Raw genomic sequence first — 19340 nt, forward strand, 5'->3', positions numbered from 1 at the left:
TGAAAAATGTTTTAGGTTGTGAGTCAGCATTTAAGAGTTATACCTACCCAAGGTCTTTATGGGCATTTCCTATCCTTATGAGGGTAAAACTGTCCTTACTATTGAGAAGTAAGTAGTTTTATCCTTTGGATGTGAAAGGGACATCGTAGGGTCATCGATTGGTCATTGAAGGCAACATTTGTAAGGATACCTTAGCATTCGAAGGGACGGTCATCATTTAACCGTAGGCTACAACGACGGGTCATCGAGGGACAAAAATCATATATTCACAGGCGACATCCGAGGGACTATGATTTATCTTATAGGGACATGATGATTTAACCGAAGGGTCTTTGCTAAGTGCATCCCCACATTCGCGGGACATGACCGTAATACCGTAATACTGTAATACCGTAAGGCAACAAAGAGAGGTCCAAGATCACATATTCAAAGGCAATATTTTATAATCAATTAGGTAATTATAATGAATCTCCACATTATAATCAATTAGGTAATTAGGATGAATCTCCACAGGGGTATCCCACAAGTAAAGTGGAATACCTAGCAAGCTACCCTTTCCAGGAGTATGTGAGTCCTTACAATATTCAGCAAACAGGTCAGAATACCAAATCAGGGTGCAATCGAGAGTTGCACCAAACCAAAAGGAATCACAACAGTAATAATGTCAGGTAAACCATGCATGGTTACAATAAAACATGTCAGATTAGCAAAAATCAGAACAGAAAAATCAGCGACTGTCATGTTCGCTGCTGCCTCGCCTAGCTAGGGCCTGGCGAACCCTCGCTACATGTTCGCTTAGCGATGTGCTAGCGAACGGCTGCGGGTTTTGAATTTAAGAACAGTACGATTTCAGCAAGCTCCACACCCTATGGCATCCATTACAGAAATTTTATGGTTAAACATTCAAGATATCCATATATATTTAAATCCACATGCAAAACCTAAGATATATTTATAAATTCAATCATAATACCACATGTAAATTGGAAGCATAAAGCGGTAGTGGTAGTGCAAACCTGTTGGCAATTGAATTGCAACGTTGAATTGGCAGATCACTCTTAGGGTTGGTGCCGGATTGAGTTGGGCGGAGGTAACCTTTGTGCAGATGAGTTTCCTTCAGGGTTTCCTTTAGGGTTGCTCTGAATTCTCTGGGTTAGCCTCCAGGGTTTGCTGTTCCTTCTTTCTGTCTCCGTCCGTCTGTCTCCCTTTTTCTCCCCCCCACTTCTGACTGAAGTTGTGGTATTTATAATGATTTTTTGTGACCTAATGGGCTCAGAATGAAGCCCAAAATTTCTGGTATTCGCAAGCTTCGCTAGGCGAGTGGTGCAGCGAAGGGTTCGCTAGGCGAAGGATTTGCTCGCCTAGCGAGCATGCCAGTTTAAGTCCTTTTCTGGATTGGGCCACCTGTGTGCTGGGCCTTTGTTCCTTTAAGATCAATGTCTTGAAAAATGTGTTGAAAGATTAACGGGCAAATTTTGGGGTATGACAGCTGCCCCTGTTCAATATTCTTAAGCCGAGAGAGTAGAATGGTATGTATGCCATTCGTGGTCTGGAGGTGGAAGATTATTGAACACTTAGAATGCCCCGAAAATTTGCGCTTGCTAATTAAAAGTTAGTCTTGATGGAGATGGGCTTAAAGATGTCATCCAGGAAGTTTGATGATGAGAGCTTCAGAGTGCGTTGTACATCAGACCAATTTGAAGACATGGGTGTCACACCGGGTCGTACGCTAGACCGTATAGTGAGTCATCCATTAGGTTGTCGACTTCACTGGGGATAAAAGATCAGAATGGATCATACGCTAGATCATATCTGAGTTGCAGAATGAGCCGTCCGTTAGGCTGTATCTGGAGAAATAAAGGTCAGAATGGATCGTACGCTAGATCGTATCTGAGTTGCAGAATGAGCCGTACGTTAGGTTGTATCTGACGAAGTAAGAATCAGAATGGATCATACGCTAGATCGTATCTGAGTTGCAGAATGAGTCGTCCGTTAGGCTGTATCTGAAAAAGAAAGTAGTCGTACGCTAGACTACACCTCGGAATGTACCGTACGCTAGGTAGTATCTGAGTAATGAAGATCCAAATGGGTCGTACGCTAGACCGTATTGGAGATGCAGAATGAGCCGTACGTTAGGCTGTATCTGAAAAAGAAAGTAGTCGTACGCTAGACTACACCTCGGAATGTACCGTACGCTAGGTAGTATCCGAGGAAATGAAGATCCAAATGGGTCGTACGCTAGACCGTATTAGAATAGTTGAAGGAATCATATGTTGGGCTGAATCAGAATGAACCGTACGTTAGGCTATATCTGATAATATTTGTATATGTTGTATTTGCCATAAATATCTGGGGTGGGCTTAAAGATGCCACCATTAGGAGGATATCTGAGTGTTTGTCAGAATGAATGTTCACATGGATTATATCCGAAAGATGTATTTGAATCTTGAATGTAATCGATAAAGATGTCCGTCTGAATGGATCTTTATTTTGACTGTATCAGGAGGATAATTAACCTGAAAAATAAAGTTAGCTTCATGCCATGTCATGATGCATGAGATGTTTTATGCTTTCGAAAATAAATGTGAACATTGTATGCATGCGTATGCGGTGAAATGATGTAATGAATGAATTATATGTCTGAAAAGTTCTTCCAGGGGAAAATAAATCCCAATATTCTGGTTGGAGATACTTGTATTGATTACCCTTTCTTAGCTGGGGATACTTGATTTCTGTCTGATGGTAGAGATATTCAACAGAGCCTGGCTGGGGATGGGAGAGATGTCCAGTCTGTCTAGTGATGCCAATTTCTTCTGGGGAATGACCGGTTTTGCTGGGGGATAGGATTAGCAACCGGACTCATTGGAAAGCATGGTCAGACCTTATCCTCGACCCTAAAGTCTTTTAGTAACTGCCATTGCTATTTTATGCATGTATTTTTGGTAAACATCAATCATATTCAAACGCATATATTAATTCGAATTAAATCAATGGACGTTTATGCAAACAAAACAGAGTAAGTAAAACAAAAGCATTTTTTTGGAAATAAAATTGTATTGATTTTGAAAGGTGGCCTATAAATAGGAAATTTGAGTACAAGGAGACAGAAATCCTAGTAAGAGGAAATTGTCAAGAAAACAAAGAAAAGCTATGAAGAAAAAGTCCTATTGATTTTAATTCCACTACTGTCGTTATGTCTTCAAGCCTCTCATCTCCTGCTGTCGGATAGAAGTGATTGGCTTGTTCAGTCCCTTTGACTTGGGTGAAGCTGACCTAGAACGGGACATAGTCATACGCTTTAATCCCTAATTTTTGCCTGGACCGCCTTTTCAGGTTTTCAGTCCACCAGGATACCCTTTTTTGCCCAAGCCGCCTTTTCAGGTTTTCGACTTGCCGGGTGTACATTTTTATATGTTTATCCCTAATTTTTGCCCGAACCCTTTTGGTTCGCCGGGATGCCCTTACTTTTGCCTAGATACGTCGACCTAGCGGGTCTCTTTTATGCGTAGTATTTTTTAACTATGTCTGCGTTCACGGGCTGTGGGAAGTCTTCGCCATCCATTGTAGCAAGCATCATGGCTCCACCAGAGAATACCTTCTTAACTACAAATGGCCCTTCGTATGTGGGAGTCCATTTGCCTCTAGAATCACCCTGTGGTAGAATGATACGCTTTATTACCAAGTCGCCAATTTGATATACCTGTCTCTTGACCTTTTTGTTAAATGCCTGGGTCATGCGCTTCTGATATATCTGTCCATGACAAACAACCGCAAGTCTCTTTTCATCAATCAAATTTATCTAATCGAGTCGAGTCTGAACCCATTCATCCTCGTCTAAACCTGCCTCTTTCATAATTCTTAGAGAGGGAATCTGAACTTCCATTGGTAAAATGGCTTCCATTCCGTAGACTAAAGAGAAAGGCGTTGCCCCTGTCGAAGTGCGCACTGAAGTGCGATAACCATGAAGAGCAAAGGGTAACATCTCATGCCAGTCTTTGTATGTTACTGTCATCTTTTGTATGATCTTCTTAATATTCTTATTGGTAGCTTCTACGGTGCCATTCATCTTTGGCCGGTACGGAGAAGAGTTATGGTGTTTTATTTTGAACTGCGTGCAGAGTTCAGTAATCACCTTGTTGTTCAAATTAGTACCATTATCAGTGATAATCCTTTCAGGGATGCCATACCGACAAATAAGACTATTCTTGATGAACCGTGCCATCACATTCTTGGTGACAGAAGCAAATGAGGCTGCCTCTACCCACTTCGTAAAATAATCAATAGCAACAAGAATGAAACGATGTCCATTAGAGGCAGTAGGTTTAATCTCTCCAATCATATCAATGCCCCACATTGCAAAGGGCCAAGGTGCTGTCAACACGTTCAATGGAGTAGGAGATACATGTACTTTGTCCGCATAGATCTGACACTTGTGACAAGTTCTGGAGTGATGGTGGCAATCAGCTTCCATGGTAGACCAATAATACCCTGATCTCAGAATTTTCTTGGCCATCGTATGTCCACTAGAATGAGTCCCAAAAGTACCGTTGTGTATGTCTTCCATAATCTTTTTTGCTTCCATTTTATCCACACAGCGAAGCAAAGTCGAATCATGATTAAGTTTGTATAATACTCCATTACTCAAAAAGAATTTAGCGGAGAACTTCCTCAGAAACTTTCTGTCATTGATGGATGCCCCTTCAGGGTATTCTTGAGTTTCTAGATATCTTTTTACTTCGTGGAACCAAGGTTTCTCTTCCACTTCATCAGTATTCAGTTCATAACAATATGCTGGTTCATCTAATCGTTCAATGGTAACCATGGGAGCTTCATTGTCCCATCTGACTCTGAACATAGATGACATGGTAGCCAATGCATCTGCCAACTGATTCTCTTCTCGCGGAATATGTTCGAATGTAATCTCTTCAAAGTATGGGATTAATGTCAACACCCGCTCTCGATAAGGGATGAGATTCGGATGTTTAGTGTCCCATTCTCCTTTGATCTGACTGATTACTAAGGCTGAGTCTCCGTACACACTCAAAAACTTGATTTTCAGGTCTATAGCAGCCTTGAGTCCCAAAATACATGCTTCATACTCAGCCATATTGTTGGTACAGTCAAAACATAGTCTAGCAGTGAAAGGCATATGGCAACCCCTGGGAGAAATAATTACAACACCAACACCATTGCCCAACGCATTAGAAGATCCATCAAAAACCATAGTCCATCGGGATCCCAGTTCGGGTCCTTCATCCGGTCCAGGTTCTTCATAATCAGTAACAAGCATGACATCCTCATCTGGGAACTCAAAATTCATAGATTGGTAATCATCAACTGCTTGATGAGCCAAATGATCAGCTAACACGCTTCCTTTGATTGCTTTCTGAGTAGTGTATTGGATATCATACTCTGTTAAAATCATCTGCCACCTTGCTATTCTTCCGGAGAGGGCAGGTTTCTCAAATATATATTTAATAGGATCCATCTTAGAAATCAATAAAGTGGTATGATTCAACATATACTGTCTTAGTCGGCGAGCAGCCCAAGCCAAAGCACAACAAGTTTTCTCAAGCAGTGAGTATCTTGTTTCACAGTCGGTAAACTTTTTGCTAAGGTAGTAGATGGCGTGCTCTTTTCGACCAGACTCGTCATGTTGCCCCAACACACACCCCATTGAATTTTCTAACACGGTCAAATACATGATTAGAGGTCTTCCTTCAACTGGTGGCATCAGAATTGGAGGTTCTTGGAGATACTTCTTGATTTTGTCAAAAGCTTCTTGACATTCATCATTCCATATCATCTCTTGAGTTTTCCTCAGTAATTTGAAGATGGGTTTGCAGGTAGCAGTCAAATGGGAGATAAATCGGGCAATGTAATTCAAGCGTCCCAAGAAACCTCTGACTTCTTTATCTGTACGAGGAACTGGCATTTCTTGAATAGCTCTCACCTTAGCCGGGTCAACCTCAATTCCTTTACTACTGACAACAAAGCCCAAGAGTTTACCGGATCTTACTCCAAAGGTGCATTTGTTCGAGTTCAATCTCAACTTGTATTTCTTCAACCTCTCAAACAGTTTGTATAAATGATCGAGATGTTCTTCTTCAGTATGAGATCTGGCTATCATGTCATCCACATATACCTCTATTTCATGATGGATCATATCATGGAACAAAACCACCATAGCACGCTGGTACGTTGCCCCTGCATTCTTTAAACCGAATGGCATTACTTTATAACAGAAAGTGCCCCATTGCGTCACAAACGTAGTTTTCTCCATGTCCTCAGGTGCCATCTTAATCTGGTTATAACCCGAGAATCCATCCATGAATGAGAATACCTTGTGTTGAGCGGTGTTATCTACCAGAACATCAATGTGCGGAAGTGGAAAGTCATCCTTGGGACTCGCTTTGTTCAAATCTCTGTAATCTACACACATTCGCACCTTACCATCCTTCTTTGGCACTGGTACCACATTAGCAACCCATTGAGGATAAGAAGTAACAACCAGAAAACCGGCATTAAATTGTTTCATAACTTCGGCTTTGATTTTCTCGGACATTTCAGGACGCATGCGACGAACCTTTTGCTTAACAGGATGACAATCTTCCTTCATCGGCAAACGATGCACTACTATATCAATATCCAGTCCTGGCATGTCTTCATAAGACCAAGCAAAAATCTCTACATAGTCATGTAACATCTGAATCAATCTTCCTTTAACACTGTTTTCCAAGCCTGCTCCTATTTTGACTTCTTTCTGGTCTACTTCGGTACCCAGATTTACAGTCTCAATTGATTCCTCATGCGGCTGTATAGTCCTTTCCTCTTGCAGTAACAGTCTGGCAAGCTCTCCAGGTACTTCACAATCTTCCTCACTTCCATCCTCGGCTTGGTAGATCGGATTTTCAAAGTCATAATGAACAGTAGCAGAATTATTATCAACAAGATCCAGAGTGGATATGGATCTGCAATTTGTTACGTGAGTGTGTGTAAGAAAGCATAGCTTTTAAAAGATGACAGGAAAGATAAAGAGCGCAATATTTGAATGCGAAAAGTCCATTGATTTATTGAATGTGAATATGCTTATGAAAATGACAAAACCCTTAACAAATTAGCTATTTGTGCCCCGGGTATAGGCACAATGCTTTAAGAAGTTCAAAAAAAATTAAAAATTTGCAACACTAAAATAGCAATAACAATTACTCCTGACTAAAGGAAATCGAGATAGTGTCTTCAGCCTTCCAATTATTGAGTCCGTCACCAATCGTTGGGAAAATCCAGCTATCCAGGTCGCAATCGCTATCAGCATCTTCTACAGCATTAATCTGATCTTTGACTACCTTTTCAGAGCTAAATCCCAGGCCACATCTATCAGACTTGTACGGCACATCGATCAGTTGACCCTAGCCAGTACAACCACCATCTTCGACCACGGCTTGAGCGTCTTTCAGAGAAGTCATGGCAGGAGGAGCACGAATAACCTTGGGCACAAGGGGAGTTGGCTTAAGGACATGACTAGTCGGAGGAACTACTTCAAATGACTGAGAAGGAGTCTCAAAGAATTCACCATCCATCTCGACGTATCTGAAGGTATGCACACTACTGACAATATACTTTTCTTCCCCACACACAGTGACGATCTTACCCTCTATTGGATACCTCAGCTTCTGATGGAGAGACGAAGCTACAGCACTTACCCCATGAATCCAAGGGCGTCCCAGCAAGCAGGAATAGGCAGGACGAATGTTCATTACGTGAAAGATAGTGTTGAAAACCTGAGGTCCTATCTTGATAGGGAGAACCACTTCACCATGGACAACACTCTTCGCACCATCGTAAGCACGCACCACAACGTCACTAGGCTTCAGTTCAATGCTTTTACAGTCAAGCTTATCGAGTACAGCTTTCGGTAGTACATTCAAAGAAGAGCCATTATCGATCAACACATGAGCCAAGGTGATCCCCTTACACTCAATGGAGATGTGCAGAGCTTTGTTATGATTCTTTCCTGCTGGTGTCAGGTCAGCATCGGAAAAGCCTAGGCCATTGTCAACAGTCAGGTTAGCAACATAGTTTTCGAACTGGTCGACAGATGTCTCCTGAGGTACATGAGCGGTCTTCAGGAATTTTATCAATGCATTGGCATGAGATTTAGAAGATAACAACAAGGATAACATCGAAATCTTAGACGGAGTATGCCCCAACTGTTCTACCACATCAAAATCACTCTTGCGGATGATTTTCAGCATTTCTTCCATTTCCTGTTTGGCGACATCTTCGGTAGTAACTTTGACTGGTGTCCTTGACTGAGAAGGATTGATCACTGGTTCCTTTTCTCGAGTTTCAGGGGCGGGAGGTGAGATTTCTGGAGAGAAAATCCTTCCACTTCGAGTAATTTTACTAGTCCTAACAATGTCATTAGGATTAGCAGAATTATCAACTTGCTTTATGCCGTGGATGTAAACATCACCTCCATAATTCCATGGAATGGCTTTGCTTGAGGAATACGGTATTGGGCCAGGTGCAGTAATAATTAGGGGAGCTACCTTGGGCTCAGCAGTAATCTTCACAGGCACTCTAGTAGCGGTAATCTTCACTGGACCTTTGGACCTAGCAATCACAGATATTTCTTCAATAGGGTTTTCCACCTCAGGAATCTTTTCAAAGAGAATTGTACGATCATCCATCAGCCATTGAATACCATTCCTCAACTTTAAGCAATCATTGGATCGGAGTATACAGAGATCGCAGTTTTCAGCACAACCTGGAAATAAACCAGCTTGCAACAACTTCTTCTTGATGGTCAAGAGAGGAGATGCTAAGTCAACTACATTAGAAATGTGAGAATTGTCATCCACAGCATTAACAGTCTTGTCATGATTAGGCATAGGAGCAGTGATGACATTAGGAGTCTCCGGAGGATCAAATTCAATTTCTCCAGTGTCGATCATATCCTGAATCTTATTCTTCAACAACCAACAATCGTTTGTATCATGCCCTGGACTATCGGAGTGATATGCACACCTGGCATTGGGATTATAACGAGGAGAAGTAGTGTTGAGATTTGCAGGAGGGCCTCTGAGGGTAATTAAATTTGCCTTTAGCATACCCTGCAGTGCTTGTGCTAAAGTCATATTGATCTTCGTAAACTGTCTTCTTGGTCTGTCTTGTCTGTGCTGGAAGTTTTGAGATGGCGGTGCTGCAATCGTAACTGCTCCAATGGTATGGTCACGGTTTTTCTTGTTATGACCCCTTTGACCATACATAGCATTTGATTCATTCTTCCCCTGATAGGACTTTTTGGTGCTTGCAGAGGTAGTCACCTGTATCTTTCCATTTCGAATGCCACTTTCAACACGTTCACCCGTTAATATAAGTTCAGTGAAACCTGATGAGGAACTTCCCAATAGATGGCTGTAGAATGGGCCAGTCAGTGTACCCATGAACATGTCCACTAATTCTCGATCAGTCATAGGGGGTTTGACTCTGCCAGCCAAATCTCTCCATTTTTGAGCATATTCTTTGAAGCTTTCTTTAGATCCCATAGTCATATTCTGCAACTGTAGCCGAGTAGGCGCCAATTCAGAATTATACTGGTAGTGCTTGTAGAAAGCTGTCGCTAAATCAGTCCAGGTGCGGATGTTAGAGCTTTCGAGCTGATAATACCACTCTAACTGTGTGCCAGACAGACTCTCTTGGAAGAAATGGATCCATAGCTTCCTATCAGTGGTATACGGCTGAATCTTTCTCACATAAGCTCTCAGATGCATCTGAGGACAAGACGCACCATCATACTTAGTGAAAGGGGGAACCTTGAATTTGCGGGGAATGACCACATCAGAGACCAAACCTAAGCTTTCGAAATCCAGACTGGGCACCTTCTGACCCTCCATAGCTAGCATACGTTCTTCCAGCAACTTATACTTATCATCTTTTGGAGAGTACTGTTCATTTTCATAATCTTCATCGTCGTCCTCAAGGTTGAAGGGATCAGCATTCTCATCTTCCGAATCATTTTCTGTCTCCTCTTCTTGATCCTTCGGAATTCTAATCTTGACTCCTGCGGCCTGTCCTTTAAGCCTTCTTCCCGGGTTAATGTAACTCACAGCTTTCTTGTCTTTCTTCTTCTCGAGCAATAGAGCCTTCAGTTCCTCCTGCCCCTTGGATAAGCTCAAGATCATCTCCTGGAATTGAGCATTTTGAGCCTGGAGATCTTTGACAGTTTGTTCGAGAGCCATCTTTCTGTTTGGAAGGAAGACCGTGAGAATATTGATCTTTTAGAGTACCTGTTATGCAATGTTATGCTATGCTATGCAATGTATGAAATGTTTTCAAGGACTTTCGGAATTTAACTTTGCGTAAACCACCAAAAGAGGGAAACTTTTATTAATAATTTCTTTAATCAATGTTCATTACAAAAAATAATAAAAATACAATGAAAGCTCAAGTCTCCCAGGGACGGCTTCTTTTTGGGCGAAGATATGCATTGAGTCTTCGTTCCTCATTAAGCTGGCTGGTAAGTTCTAACACTTTCTTCCTTTCAGCACAGAACTGGGCTTCAAAAGTATCCCTTTCCTCTCTCAACTGGATCCAGGATCTCTTCAATTCTTCATCATTGGTAGGCATATCTGGATAAGGAATGATCTGAGGGGCACCTCCTTCAACTTTCGGTTCGACAATCAGAGGTCCGATTGCAAGATATGGCATGGTAAGCTCACGAGCTCTGGCGCGTATCCATCTGAGATAAGGTTCCATAGGAATAGAGTTTTTCTGTCCTAAAGTACTTCTTTTCACCATGCCCCAAGCTCGTACAAACCTTTGACGAAGACCTTGAGAGTCGTTGTCATAGTCAAACACAGTGCCTTGAATAAGTATTTCATGTGGATTGTCTCTTCTAGCATAACCGAACTGTCGTAGGGCTAAAGCTGGGCTATAAGTAATACCTCCTCTTATCCCCAGGAGTGGTACGTTAGAGAATTCTCCACAACGGTCAATGATGATAACATTTTCTTTGGGTTGAGGACACCAATGGATGTCTGAATGGGAGAGCGACATTATCCTTTGAGACCATTTCAAATTTTGCTCATTCTTCAAGATTGATTGAGGAAGGTGCGAAATAAACCACCTAGATAATAAAGGTACACAGCACATGAGAGTTCCTTGCCTTTTCATAGTACGAGTGTGAAGGGAATGCAAAATGTCTCCAAGCAAGGTAGGCACAGGGTTATGAGTGAGAAATATCTTAATAGCATTCATGTCTATGAATTGGTCTGGATTAGGAAATAAAACCAAACCATAGATTAGTAATGCTAGGACATCTTCGAAAGCATGGACATCCATAACCTTTAAGAATTCTCGGGCCTTACTTATCAGAAATTTGGCAAGTAAACCCTTAATTCCACTTCTTGTTACCCAATTGGTTTCAATGTCGGACTTTGTCATGTGTAAAGCTGCGGCAACTTTTTCGGATTTCGGACTCTTTTCTAAACCACTAAAAGGTGTTTGATCAAGGATAGGTATCCCAAGCAGCCTGGAGAATTCTTCTAATGTGGGTACCAAATGATAATCTAGGAAGGTGAAGCAATGATGTTTAGGATCGAAGAACTGGAATAGAACTCTCATCATATCTTCTTTGAAACCGGTGGTAACTAAATTGAAGAGAGAACCATGTTTCTTGATGAGCTGAGCATGATCGGGCAGTTCTGACACTAAATTCTTGAGTTGAGGAGAGATCGCTACAAGATTGATCCGGATGGTCTTTCTGGAAGCCATAGCCTGTTTAACAGAGCAAAGTTAAACCCCTAAGTCCTTGAAATGGTTAGTACAATGTCATGATGTTATGATGTTATGATGTTATGATGTTATGTAAGTAACAAACACAAACAAGTCACACCGCAATCATTCCTAGGTTTTAAGGCTTGCATGAGTTCCATAGGTAAGTACCCTCCCCACTGAAGTTCGGTTGGTTCAACCTGTCCTAGAATAGTAACCGGGTTCTAGAAGGATCTCAAATCATTGACCTTTCTTTAAGTCCACTTCAGTGCAACACCAAGTGGTTGACCAAAGCTTCCCTAAAGTCCAATCTCAAAGAGTGTAGTATCGAGTCTCAACCAACCCCAGTCGGAACCGAAGTCAGTTATCTCACTACTTTCTAATGGCTAGGATGAGTCAATTAGGGTTCTAAAGGTCTGGTTAACGCTTTGATGACACCACGGGAACGCCAAATTTTTCCTCAAGTAAACATGAGGAACATCAGGACATCCAAAGTGTCACATTAACCGTAGCCATCATTTTAACCATTCCAGTATACGCCGGATAGTCGCGATGATCTCTTGCTACTTACCTAAGGTACACTAGATCCGAGTGTAGGATCTTTCACTCAAGCATAAAATACCCAAGCAATCCCTTAAAAGTAAATCAGATAATTCAAATAAGTGATCTTGTTTTTTTTTTAAGGCAACCTCTCTTTTTCATTCCCCAGCAGAGTCGCCAGTTCTGTCATACGGTGAACTGACCTGGTGTATTTTTGCTTTGGAAAGCAAATGTCGCGGATAGCAAGAGTCGCCACCGACTTTTCTTTTATCCAATAAGGAAAGGTGGAAAAGAACAGGAAAGACCTTAATTAGATTTTGGGTTCGGGAGGTACATTATACAAAGGGAAGGTGTTAGCACCCTTTGTATCCATGGTTATCCATGGGCTCTTAATTGCTGGATCACTTATATTTTTCTTGTCTGAAAAAGTGTTTGTGAATTGCTTAGAAAATGTTTTGAAAAGAGAGTTTAGCTTTGTAATGATTCTTGTATGAATGTATACAAAGTATTTATCTCGTTTAATTTTGAAAGTTGTTTAGAAAAATATAACTTGGCAATGATTCTAGTATGAATGTATACCAAGTGGTGATTTTCTAGTAGATGTTTTGCAAAGTGTGATGTATGAAAAATGTTTTAGGTTGTGAGTCAGCATTTAAGAGTTATACCTACCCAAGGTCTTTATGGGCATTTCCTATCCTTATGAGGGTAAAACTGTCCTTACTATTGAGAAGTAAGTAGTTTTATCCTTTGGATGTGAAAGGGACATCGTAGGGTCATCGATTGGTCATTGAAGGCAACATTTGTAAGGATACCTTAACATTCGAAGGGACGGTCATCATTTAACCGTAGGCTACAACGACGGGTCATCGAGGGACAAAAATCATATATTCACAGGCGACATCCGAGGGACTATGATTTATCTTATAGGGACATGATGATTTAACCGAAGGGTCTTTGCTAAGTGCATCCCCACATTCGCGGGACATGACCGTAATACCGTAATACTGTAATACCGTAAGGCAACAAAGAGAGGTCCAAGATCACATATTCAAAGGCAATATTTTATAATCAATTAGGTAATTATAATGAATCTCCACATTATAATCAATTAGGTAATTAGGATGAATCTCCACAGGGGTATCCCACAAGTAAAGTGGAATACCTAGCAAGCTACCCTTTCCAGGAGTATGTGAGTCCTTACAATATTCAGCAAACAGGTCAGAATACCAAATCAGGGTGCAATCGAGAGTTGCACCAAACCAAAAGGAATCACAACAGTAATAATGTCAAGTAAACCATGCATGGTTACAATAAAACATGTCAGATTAGCAAAAATCAGAACAGAAAAATCAGCGACTGTCATGTTCGCTGCTGCCTCGCCTAGCGAGGGCCTGGCGAACCCTCGCTACATGTTCGCTTAGCGATGTGCTAGCGAACGGCTGCGGGTTTTGAATTTAAGAATAGTACGATTTCAGCAAGCTCCACACCCTATGGCATCCATTACAGAAATTTTATGGTTAAACATTCAAGATATCCATACATATTTAAATCCACATGCAAAACCTAAGATATATTTATAAATTCAATCATAATACCACATGTAAATTGGAAGCATAAAGCGGTAGTGGTAGTGCAAACCTGTTGGCAATTGAATTGCAACGTTGAATTGGCAGATCACTCTTAGGGTTGGTGCCGGATTGAGTTGGGCGGAGGTAACCTTTGTGCAGATGAGTTTCCTTCAGGGTTTCCTTTAGGGTTGCTCTGAATTCTCTTGGTTAGCCTCCAGGGTTTGCTGTTCCTTCTTTCTGTCTCCGTCCGTCTGTCTCCCTTTTTCTCCCCCCCACTTCTGACTGAAGTTGTGGTATTTATAATGATTTTTTGTGACCTAATGGGCTCAGAATGAAGCCCAAAATTTCTGGTATTCGCAAGCTTCGCTAGGCGAGTGGTGCAGCGAAGGGTTCGCTAGGCGAAGGATTTGCTCGCCTAGCGAGCATGCCAGTTTAAGTCCTTTTCTGGATTGGGCCACCTGTGTGCTGGGCCTTTGTTCCTTTAAGATCAATGTCTTGAAAAATGTGTTGAAAGATTAACGGGCAAATTTTGGGGTATGACATATACCATAGGGTCTCTTCATAGAATAATCAGCAAATTGCAGTGTCATGCTAGTGTCTTGCACTTCTCCTAACTCCAGTTTTTTGTAAATCGAAAGGGGCATTAGACTAACACTTGCTCCCAAATTGATTAGTGCTTTTTTGAATGATCTATCTCCAATGGTGCAAGGAATAGTGACAACACCTCTATCTTTTTTCTTCACTGGAATTTTTAGACCCTGCAAAATAGCACTACAAGTTTCAGTTAGCATAACCGGCTCGCCCTCGATCGACCTTTTCTTCGATATGATGTCTTTCATGAATTTGGCATAGATCGACATTTGTTCTAAAGCTTCGGCAAAAGGTATGTTGATCCCGAGTATCTTGAATAATTCTAAGAATTTCTCAAAAAAAAAATCATTGAGATCTTTCTTTTTTGTTCTCGTAGGGAAAGGAAGAATGATCTTTGGTTTGCCGGCTTCACCACCACTTCTTCAGCTTGTTTTGGCTCTTCTCTAATCTCTAAATCAACTTCCAACAACCCATCTTCTTCGACCTATTCGTCAACTTGTTGTTCATTAGCTCTTCATTTTCTTGTGACCATTGCTTTAATGTGACTTTGATCACGTGGATTAACAACTGTTCCATTGGGAAGCGTGCCAGGTACCTGGGAATTGGAAGCTAACTGTTGAGCAATTTGACCCATCTGAATTTCAAGATTTTTTATGGATGTTGTAGCGTTCTTCTGATTATTTCGAGTCTCCTCTTGGAACTGGATGTTGTGAGCTGCCATCTTTTCAATTGCAATCTCCCAATCTGCCTTTTTAGGGACTTGTTGTTGTTGTTGCTGATATTGGTTTTGATATTGACCTTGTACCTGCTGTTGCACATTCCCTTTCTGATCCTTCCATGCAAAGTTGGGATGATTCTTCCACCCCGGATTGTATGTGTTGGAGTAGGGATTGTTTTGCTTTAAAAACTTGATATCTTCTATCTGCTGTGGTGTTGCAAAGCAATGAACAGTGTTATATGGTCCATTACAAATGCCACACACATCGTTTGGTGCCTGTTGCACTTGAGCCACCTTCTGAGCACCTATGTTTAGTGCTTTCAACCTTTTCTCTACCTCTGCAGCCACTACTTCTTCAATTTTCACCTGTTTGTTTGTTTCAAGCTTCAAATCAATAACTGCAGATTTGCTTGACACTCTATCATACAACTCCAGATGTTCATTTGAGGCAATTGCTTCAATTATCTTCTTCATACCCGTGGCTGTTGCAAATTAGCTGAGCCACCAGCTGCTGAATCAAGGATTTGTCTCGTTTGAATTCGGAGACCATTAACAAACATTTGCATCTGCTCAGTTTCATCCATGTTGTGAGTAGGACAAGCCACTAGGATTCTCTTGAATCTTTTATAGGCATCTCCTAGTGACTCACCCTCCTTCTGCTTGAAGTTTAGGATCTCGTATCTTTTTCTCAGTGACACAGATGCGGGAAAATATTCCGGCAAGAATGTTGTTTCCATCTGCTCCCATGTAGTGATACTGCCAGCCGGTAAGGAATAGAACCACTCTTCGGCTTCATCTGCTAAAGTGAATGGGAACATACGAAGCCTTATTGCTTCTTCGTTATGTCTAGGCATTTTCAGCGTTGTGCTCATAGTCAAAAACCTTTGGAGATGCTTGTTGGCATCTTCATTCACTCTTCCAGAAAATGATCGCCTTTCGAGTTGATTAATTGTGTTGGGATGCAACTGAAATTGTTCTACATTAACCGGTTGGTTGACAATTGTCATACGACCACCCGGAGTGTTGTTTCCACCATAGTCACCGAGAAGTCTCTCTGGTGGTGGTGGTGGTTCTGCAGCCATGACCTCGGGAGTTGTTTCTGCTTCTGAATCTGAATTCTCTGAGTGCACAGAAACAACTTCCTCCTCTACTTTCTCTGCTAATTCCAGTTTTTCTCTCTTAGCTTGTCTCAGTCTAGCGCGAAGAGTTCTTTCTGGATCTGCGTCAAAAGAAAAATCCGCTGAGGCCTTACCTCGCATAAATAAGTTAGACAAATATTAGAATTGAATAACAAGATTGTCGCTGATAAAATTTTGGTTGACGAGCAACAAAATTTCAATAGAATAAAAATTAAAATAGGTATTTTGGCAATCCCCGACAACGGCGCCAAAAACTTGATTGGAAAAATAGCAAGTGTACTATTTTTACCGATGTAGTAATAAGGAGTTTTATTTCCAAGTATCGATCTCAGGGATTGCGTAGGAAATACTTATTTTACTTTGATTCTATTTGAACAAAAAGAGAATGGTTTGGTTGTTTTGGGAATTTTTAACAATAAACACAAAAGATAGTAAAATATAATTGATTAAGATAAAACATGCTAGGGTGAGTGGTTGATTTAACCAGCTATGAGTTCAATCAAGATTTCCTTAATATACATGAAACATTCAATTACCTAACCTCAGAATGTTCTTCCTTAAGTCCTTAAAGAAGAAACTATTAAACTACCAATTCTTGCTCAAATGTCCATTCGATTAGTCCTTGGTTTTAATCATAAACAATATCAAGGTTTACGGTGATATATAAAAGTTACTAGTCTTAGATGATGCAATTATAAACCCAATTGTGTGAAAACCCTAACAATCACAATCCTGTTATTGATAGTCATATATCTAATTGTATTTGTCCGATACAAAATCATAATAACATCACACAATTGAATTGAAATATGTAACATAGTAATAAGGAAATCATTTGTTCAAATTCATAACATACGATCAAATCAGGACCACCCCCCTAACATTGGGGTTTAGCCTCTCATAGTATTCAAAGAAATCATAGTGTGAAAATTAAATATTACTGATGAGGACGTAATCCAAAACATAAATGATACAATGCAAATCTTAGGAGGTTCTATGACAAGGGCACGTGCAAGAAGAGTCAATGATGCTTTAGTTCACTTCATGATCAAGTCAATAGAATGCATGGGCCAGATTGAAGAAAAAGAGCCCAAGTTTATTCTTATCATCCAAGCATGTGAAAAAAGGCCCAATAATGCATAAATAAATAAAAATAAAGGAAATACCAATAACCACACTATAATGGACGAAAATTGCAAGAGAAGTGGTAAATAAAGAATTGCCATTATTCTGCCCTTTCAAGAACCCCACTATCTCTTCTTTATTTTGCACTTTCTTTGTAATAACTCAACCCACTATCATGATAATTAGTGGCTGAAACCTTTTGTTTTCTTAGGAGTTAATTTTTACTTATTTCATCATCTTAAGTCATTCCTATATAAAGGAGGCATGTATCTTCTTTTTAGATCAATGAATTTTGGCAAGTTTACACATTGTGTAAGTGAGAGTATTTGCTCTTAGGTTCTGGATTGGACCAAAATTGATCTTATCAAGAAATCCTTTTCTTGTGGTGATCCTCATCCATAGGCTTATCATTCTCTCTTGGATTAGAAAGAGTGTGGCGCCCCTTCTACTTAATTCCATTTCTTATTTCTCCTTTATTTCATATCAATCTCGTTTATTTTATATGCATGTATCAAATTCTGTCATTCTTTCAATTATAAGGCAGATTACTTCCTCTGAGTCACAAAAGAATTAATATTCCAAAAGTTAACAAAGTTGTTTCAGGAATTTTGAAGGAAATGCATAAGTCTCAAAGGTTAGTGCATATCAAGTGGTAATCAGAGCATATTCCAAAAAAAAAAAGGGCCAAAATATGGTAAATTGTCTATATTCGTGTTCTTCATTATTATCCATTTATCATTATAAAAAAAATTCAAAAAAAAGGGGTATAAGAAAAAAAAAATAAAAAAAAAAAGGATCTGATTGTTAAAGATTGTGATTAAAAAAAAATCTATTTTTTTTTCTTGCCACACTCTTAAAATTCTCCTGGTTTCCTTTGTTTTAGAGTCTTTTTTTTTGCTGTTTTTTTTTAAGTTTTTTGTGTGTTGATTATCATCTGAAATTGATTTCTTTGTGTTGATTCATTTTGGTTTCTCTAAAGAACTAAAAGAGCAAATTGAGTGGTAAAAGGCAGAGTCTTTTTATTATTAAAAAAAAGCCAAAAAAAAATTGAGTGAAACACGAGTGATTGAGTGTAAACACGTGAGTAGAGTGGTAAGGTCCATTTTTAAACACTTGTTCCTAATTTCACAAATATTTCACAATTATGTCTAGTCCACCTTTACCTAGAACAGCAGCTTTAACTGTTCAGATCGCAGCCATGCGTGACAATTTTGAAAGATTGTTAAGAGAACAAGGTGAACAACTTCAACAAAGAATTGATGAGTTGGAAAGGAGGCCCCAAAATTCTAATGATGGTAGTGGTGATGAGGAGGAAAGAAGATGTAGAAGGAGACAAGGGGGAGATAATTTGAGGGGCATAAAAATTAAAGTTCCAACTTTTGTTGGGAAGAGTGACCCGGAGGCATATCTAGAATGGGAGACTAAACTTAAACAAATTTTTAATTGTCACAATTATTCTAATCTTGAAAAAGTGCAGGTTGCTTCTATTGAGTTCAAGGAGTATGCCTTAGTTTGGTGGGATTAATTGACCAAAGATAGAAGGAGGCATGCAGAACAACCAATTGATACTTGGGAAGAGATGAAAAGAATCATGAGGAGAAGGTTTGTCCCTTCCTATTATCATAGGGAATTGCACAACAAATTGCAAAGACTCACTCAAGGTTCTAAAAGTGTTGAAGAATATTTCAAGGAGATGGAAGTTCTCAAAATTAGAGCTAATGTAGAGGAGGACGATGAAGCAACTATGGCTAGATTTCTCCATGGTCTAAATCATGACATTAGTGACATAGTGGAACTTCATCACTATGTTGAAATGGATGAATTGGTACACCAAGCTATCAAAGTAGAACAACAACTCAAAAGAAAGAGCCAAGCAAGGAG

The sequence above is a fragment of the Lathyrus oleraceus genome, chromosome 3 (genome assembly GCF_024323335.1).
Source record: "Lathyrus oleraceus cultivar Zhongwan6 chromosome 3, CAAS_Psat_ZW6_1.0, whole genome shotgun sequence".
NCBI lineage: Eukaryota > Viridiplantae > Streptophyta > Magnoliopsida > Fabales > Fabaceae > Lathyrus > Lathyrus oleraceus.